Source organism: Saccoglossus kowalevskii, chromosome 14 (genome assembly GCF_978046115.1).
Source record: "Saccoglossus kowalevskii chromosome 14, keSacKowa6.1, whole genome shotgun sequence".
In the NCBI taxonomy this organism is placed as follows: Eukaryota; Metazoa; Hemichordata; class Enteropneusta; family Harrimaniidae; genus Saccoglossus; species Saccoglossus kowalevskii.
The window spans coordinates 17,424,466-17,432,820 of NC_140654.1; positions in this window are offsets into that span (position 1 = coordinate 17,424,466).

Below are 8,355 nucleotides of genomic sequence, written 5' to 3' on the forward strand. Positions count from 1 at the left end.
GTCACAGTCGTCACGTGGTTAACGTAAGAGAATATTGCATTTCACGCGCGTTGTATACGTCGCTTTGTGAGGACTGTTGCTCTTCAAGCGTTCTAAAAATATATACATTAAAAGCTTATTTTTTTAAATGTATATTTTTATAAAGACATCATCGTTATTTCCAATGAATATTATCCAATTAGCGAGGGTCTCATTTTGAATAAGTGGGCGGTCTAAGTTGCTATGTCACGTGAAGACAGCCCATGTTCAGTCATTCTTAGCCTTTGAGCCAATCAAATTTGAATTTGGATGAAAGCTGACGATCGGCATTCAGATGAGTTTATAAGAAAATCCCCAGCATTTTGCTATTTACTGTGCGTTACGTGGTCAGTAAAAAAATCATCCGATAAGAAGATCGAATCGTACGAGTGTGGATATCCACATAATTAATCAACTACATGTAATTGTCATAAATAAAAGCCATGGACATCATGTTTTTTTAGGTTACTCGTCTTCTGAAGTAGGTCCGAAAGTGGGGCCACCAAACTTTACTATCACTCACACCCATCGGTCGGCCAATTTGAAAGTGAAATTTTGCGAAACTCGGAAATTATTTGTCTCCCTCCTTCCATTATTTTTAAGCTATCTTAAATATTTCGGTAAAAGAATATTGACTCAAGCGTTCAAAAGCTCGCGACGAAGAAGATGTGTAGTGCGATGTTTTAATAACGGACCTGACATGCATAAAACGGCACCGTTATACTTATGCTATGTGCCGTTCTATAATATATAGAAAATAATGTTGATCACCCTATGAAATAATGAACCACACAGAGCAAATGCCAAAGTGTTTTTATTCAAAGCTGAGAGCTATTTTGTTAACTGGCTGTCCGAATAATTCTCAAAATGGTTGTAAGGTTACACTTTCGATAATATTTGAAAACATACGAAGAGTAACACAATTACACCACCTAAGAACATGCATTGGGGTTACCGAGTTCCAGCCGCTTTTTACAATCATCGCAATACACGATATAATATTGTCGAACCGACGGAATCTAAAGATAAGGGAATTTGACGGATTCAATGCACGTGTTACTAAAAATAGAAATGCTGGATAAATCGAGAGCGAACTAAATACCAAATAAGCATGTGCTGAGGGCGGAGATTGACGACGACTGTGTTCAACTTTGTCAAAGATAACCCATTAATGTGACACGGTCTTGTCGAAGATTAGCATTTTAAGGATACCGGATTAACGCGATTGGAGATACTATAAATTATGTTTAGGATCGCGCAGTCGAAAGGAATTCTTGCGATGACCATGAGCTGGTTTATCGCCCCGAGTATTATGCATATATTGTTGCTATGCATAGCATTTCGAAATCATGTTGCGACCGACTGGAGTTTGTATTTGTTTCCAAGCGTTGACCTCAATTTGACAGTTTCTATAATCCCGTGGCAATTCTGCGTTGTACGCCTGGCTGCACAATTAACTTGAACCAGGCCGCCCAAATAAGTACGTGGTCTGTATGAACGATGTTTGTGATTAAAAGCTATAATTAGACGCGCTTACGGTCTATAAATGTTCGCGCTAAAACCCCCATCACAGGAAACCATTAAAATCAACGAGGGGAACTAACGAAACCGACATTGTTCTCCAATTTTTCACCAGGTACTTCCCTCCTGTGCAAGTAGTAATCAGTGTTTATTTACATAAGCGTAATCTACGTACCTAATTCCATGGTTAATGAAGCTGTTCTCTTGGTTTTATTCTGTAACAGGAAAGGAGATTTGTCCCAAATTATTTAACTATGCATTACAAGTTTTGAACATCTCAGGATAATTTAGTTTCAGTTCTTGTCTCAAATAAGGCGGTGATTTTTCTCCGCTGTTGTCTGTGAGTTCTCATACGCGGAGCTCAGACATGATGTGTGATTGTCATGTTTTGATTGGTACGTATAATTCCCAAACGTGGTTTCCCGTGAAATATGCCTCTAGTCATCATCATGGATTGTGTATGTAAAAGTTACTCTTTTATATGATATATATTTTAGGTTTATTTGCGTTTTAGAACAATTATGTGACATACTGCTATCGATGTGTGCAAAATAAACCCCGGACGCAAATGGCCGCCGAGATCTCGTTGAAGACGAGAGAGCCACGAGACTTGTTTTGGTCCGCCTTCTTATAGTGCTCCTTTCTCTTCTGTCATTGCGTTCACTGCCCTCCTGACCTATGTTGCCATGGTATTCACAACAGTAAAAACTGCCACCAATCGCAATCACAATGAATGTATTTATGAGTTATTTATATGATTCGATTTTATTTTAAATTTCGCAATTTTATATTCAATTTGATCTATTGTTTTTTCGAAAGCTCTTTATAAATCGCATGTCAATGTTTATTGGTTCATGATGTATGAATCTATATCGTGAACTTATAGTTGTGTGGTAACATACATGGCATTATTATGCATATGTCACCGTTACGCCATAAGTTACAGCGTGCCGTAATCATCCTACCATATAAGAAATGGGAATTCCAAATATGGAATGGTTACGCGCGTACGCGTCCTCCAAGAATAAAAACGAACATGGCTGCCACCAGGGCTTGACCCGAACTCCACAGAGTTCGATGCGCGTTACTTATCATCACTGCACAAAGAAGCTTTGCATAGAACTCATTTGCATATTCGAATATGTTCGAACTACCAGACCCTGTCGGTTAACAAAGTTATGCGTATGTCACTTGGTTACTTTAAACTCTTAATAAGACGTTTCACGCCCCGACTCCGAATAAAATGTTCTGTTTATTAGATTAAAATATACATGACGTTTCTACAATAAATGGCTAACTTTATAAACTTACTAGAACCTTTGTGTTCTATTGTTGTTAGACGCGCAAAATCGAACCCGTTCAAGCCAGAAATAGTATTGAAATATTCACCAGAATATACAAGATGAACGGAAATGTTAGGAAACTTTTTTCAGTGAAATTAGTCTTTAATGTTTCTTTTCCAACTATAACAGAGCGTTTTTTCTTCCAAGTTTTAGTGTATCACGTGCGCCATTTCACTATAGTAACATTACCTTGCAAAACATAGTCCGCGATAAAATGGTTCGTATTTACGTTTTTACTGAGGTCTGACATTAATAAATAGTTCGGATGTGACATACGTTTTTTCCCCACTTTTTGTAGTACGTTTTCAGATGTAACAGGTACAAGAAAATGGCCGTGCGTAGTGAGGTGATTGAGCACAAAATTGAAGGCTGTCTGTGGCAGAGGCACTATTGCGTAAAGCGCAAAGGCCTGTAGGAAGGAGATCGGGTTTGACCGGACTCCACACAAACAAGCTCGCTGATTCTGTTCTAAGCTTTTTGGATGTTGGCATTTTCATGATGTATCCTTGGAAGAAAAAGATGTATAATAATAAGGTTATTACGAGGATTCCTCAAAGTATGCACTCAGGCAGTACGCCGCGCATCCTCGTAATAACCTCATATTATTTTGTGAGTTATAGTGCCGTAATTTGCATATATTTTACATTAGCATTTTTTTTATACAGTTCAATCCTCGGGGGCGGAGCTACGTCACGGACGTTCTACGTTGCTAAGACGCGCACCACTGTACCACGTATTTCTATGGGCTCTGTGCGCGCTGCTGTGGAACGCCGGTGGAGCTGGTGAAAACTTAAGAAAACAACACAAACTCAACTTTGAAGTAATCCTGAACAACCAAATTCATATATGTTACACACGTAGGGCTAATCTTGTTACACTGTTCAGGGGACTCTCAACAACCATCGCAAAGTACCGTTTTCTGCAAGTTTTTGGTCTTTGTTTTCACCGCGAGGGTTGCCAGGCGGTAGAAAATGCCCGGATGTCCGCCCCCGAGAATAGAACACAATGCCAAAGAAGACCAGTTAATCGCTTATTAAAATTCAAGAAAACAGCAAGTACGCCACCAGTGGCGATGTATGACTGGGTCACCCCTACACCACTCTACAATTATCCTGGGATATCATGGCATAATATTTCAACATCGGAACCAATAGCAAATGCCTTCTAATACTGGCCGCTGTTCAGGACGAAAATATAACCAGCGTGTTCGCGGAAATTATGCTGATAACCCGAAACATTTTTTGAGTCAAAAAAATTTAATTTATCACAAAATAGAAACAATTCTGGATATTAATTGCTCTTTAAGTGGACGATTGACTGAACTGTACCTTTGAACTTCATCCATGTAATATTCCGTTTTTTATGTGGAGTAAAATCACAATATTTTATTAACAAAGCTTCTCTAATAATATCGCGCACGTGTCAACATATTGGAATAACGGCATCAATATCGATCGTCCTCGTTAATGAAGTTGGAGAACTACACCGTAACCCGACACTCTCATTTATTTTGTATTTATACATAAACGACTTATTAATGGGTTGTGGTATTGAATTATCTCAACCACAAAACACAGATGAAAATCAATGTACTTTAGTTAGTTATTATTGTATTTTCTCTGTCTTCTATAATTACCGGAATAGCCCCAGGGCGTCGCACGTACAATATTGTAACTCGCCCATGTGATATTATGTTATAGTACGACATCAACTCCGCCATCTTGTTTTGTTCTCACTCACAGCTAGTCATGTTAAAATCAATCGAAAAGTCAACCAAATATATATCTATGACATAACGATTTGGCGGGAAAATGTTTCATTTTTAATTCCTCGACCCTCTCCCCCTCCCCTCAATAAATGTTGTGCAAATGTGTGTATGCATGTGCCTATATATATATGATGTAAGCACGGATGGACTATATTTCTTTTTCATAAGTTGTCCATATTCTCATTTATTCTCTCGAAAGCGGATGTTTGCGATATATACGTGTGATTCCTAGTTTGAAATGTCTCGCAAAGACACGTAAACAGATTTATCAGCACATGTGATAAACTGTTCAACAACAGATTACGAAATGGAACCCTTGGAGAAAACGTGTCAATGACGCTCTGTGGCGAATATTGTGTAAGAATCTGGAAGACATAAGTTAACTTAAAGATAAGCGAGGGAATGAATTTGAGTGAATATAATTGGAAAATCATCAGTATAGAATCGTCCAAGGCAACATGCGCGTGAGCCTTTGTGAGAAAGACGCAATCGCAAGCTGTGGTATTTAATCACGTGTGTGAAATGGAGAATTACTTGGTGGACTTGTATTCGCTTAAAGTTCGCCTTCGCTCGTAGCGGCCAGCCCTAAAATTATTTTTGTTTTGTACTCCGAGAGTCTTGGCCACCAATTGTTAATTTTTCGAATCTCTATCACAAGTAGAACATATTTAAATTAGAGATTTAAAAAATATCAAAAACAATAAGGTATATATGACTGACATTATTAAAGCGCGGTGGTCGTCGCGCTGCGCATGTACCATCCCACAATCCAATGCGCTCTTCAAATGGAAATCACTAGTATGAGGTTTGACCTGGGCGCGACTTGCACTGATTACCGCCGGTGACTCCTTCGATGCCTTCCAATAACATGAAAATTACTTAATTAAAGCTTGGAAACGTCTTAGTTCGTACTCGTTGATCTGCGCAACAATCAAAGTCGCCATCTTTGTTTATATGAGACCCATATATCTCGCACATGTGCAGCGCGACGACTACCGCGCTTTAACGTTTCGGATCTTCGATTATAGCGCCATCAGTCGGTTTAAGTGCGAGAATGGGAGGGAGTGATTTCTAGCTTGCGGAATTTATTCGCGGCGAAATCAACCCCCTACGCAGACGAAAGTAAAACGCTTACAAGAGCACGGGTTTCTGAGATAAATGTGTTACACTTTGTAGGTGGCGTGTTTCTCAAGAAAAGAACGTCCAGGTTTGTTTTATATTGAACAATGATGCCTGGCTAAATGACGTGGCTAGAACACTATTCGACATATTGAACAATGATGCCTGGCTAAATGACGTGGCTAGAACACTATTCGACATATTGAACAATGATGCCTGGCTAAATGACGTGGCTAGAACACTATTCGACATATTGAACAATGATGCCTGGCTAAATGACGTGGCTAGAACACTATTCGACATATTGAACAATGATGCCTGGCTAAATGACGTGGCTAGAACACTATTCGACATATTGAACAATGATGCCTGGCTAAATGACGTGGCTAGAACACTATTCGACACATTGCTACAAGAGAAACACATCAACAATTCGATTCCAGTCGTTTTTCGTTGATGAACAAGACACAAACATAGTGGAAAGTTTCAAAGTAAACAAAACAGTGCTCTATGAAGTTTTAACTTCCTCCTTAACCCAACTGAAAAGTTGAGAGAATGGCTACTTCGCATAATCATTTACCCAGTGCAAATTTTACAGACATTTATAATAATTTGGTTATAAATCTCACGTAAATAAAAATTGGTTTTGTGAAATGTTATTTATAACAAATGATTAACATTGAGATTCTGGCTCCACTAATGACAACCAAATCATACTTTTTATTATTTATGTGCAGCCTGGCAAATTACGCAACGCATAAACAAATGCATTTTTTAGTGTGTGTACCGTGTGGCAGACAGAACTCATATCAAACATACACATTTTGTTAGAGCTGCGAATCCTAACCAACCTTCATATACACCCTAATTGTAAAATCACCCAGTCATATGTTGATGGCAAAGCCTTTGGCCAATTAAGTGATAACATTATCAATCTAAGGTTGCGCCAATAACACATATGGTTACCCAATCGCACGCACATCATCTAAAATTATGAGTCGTTCCATAATACTCGATTGCACACATTATTAACCCGGAATGAAGTAAATGTGCACAGTTACAAAAACAAACAAAATGGTATGTATGTGCGCAATACGAACAATGAATTCGGGGTGAAATGGAATTCACAAGTGACCTTTAACATGTTACAGACTTTATTGAGATATTGATCGCTTATTACTGTAAAACATGTCTTTTTAGCTAGCATGTTATTATGACTAATTTAGCTAATCTCTAATTTCGCTAATTTAAGCTGTAGCTAATTTGACAGAAAGTCTATTATAATAGGGAGATAGTCGACACTTTAGCTAAATTAAGATTCTGTTAATTCATGCCAAGAGTCAAATCCGCTAAAATTGCATGCAGCTATTCAACATGCATTCAACATGTTAGTACAGTATTTTTTACGTTCATAATAACCAGAATGTCTGAAATCTTGTGAATATGCATAGGCGATACATACGTATGTGACACAGTTGCTAAGATCGTGGCGTTTTTTTTGGAGATTATTTTTCGCGTACTCTACGAGTGCATGGTGTTCGAAACCGTGGGTATGGTAAACCCTCGCTGATAATTCATATTTTGTGTGATCGAGCCTACCAGTTACAATTATGCGCGTTATGATAATTTTTAATAAATATAAACACGCCAGCAACATCGATTATATAAAAAATATTGGCCAGAAACTTAAAAATTGTTCTGGTCGTTATTCTATGCCTAATTTGATACACCGAGACCGTGTATCCCGCGAATTAACTTGAACGAATAAAAAAAAACAAAAAAACATACATCTCAAAGGATCCGAGGTGTATCACGTCGCGAAGTGAAGGTTCCCATAACACCGTGTTACTCACTCACTAGCGTCGAGTGGGATCATGATTATAGGCTAAAACACAGAGTAGAGGATAACAGCGCTGAAGCCCATCGTTCATTGTTTCGCTCTCGCATAGGATAATGAAGTCTACCAGATCTCCCCGGGGAAATTACGTTTTACCGCTGTGAGCTCGGATACGCTCTGACGAGATGCTCGTTAATTTGAAAAGCAAGACGTGCGCAGTAATGAACTACATTCAAGCCGACATTTGGCGAATTTAACTGGCGTTTTGATTGAAACAGGTGCGTCTAACGCAAGACGCTGTTATTTTTTTATACGGTCGCCGAGTGATCTAGTACATGAAATACAACACAGCACGGTCATACAAAATGCGAACAGTTAACTCAAAGACACGAGGGTGTTCTGTGGTGTATTTACTTAGCTTTAATAACGCGGATAAACATCCTCCCGTAACAATAACACAATTTGACTGAATTCTAGTCGAGTCAACTGTGACATAACCACTGACCACCAAAGCCACCGACCCTGATCGCCGCCACGCACTGCGTCACAATAGCAGCCTTGTTGACATATTTAATGAAATATTATAGAGGAATTTAACGACAACCTTGAAACATTGTGTTGAAGTTATCACTCAACAATCTGACACTTGTCGAGGACAACGTGGAAATTGATAGATTGTCGTCTAAAAACACCAACGGCCGCTCAGAGTGTCATCACTTTGCGGCAATTGGAAGCACTTAAGTGGCCAA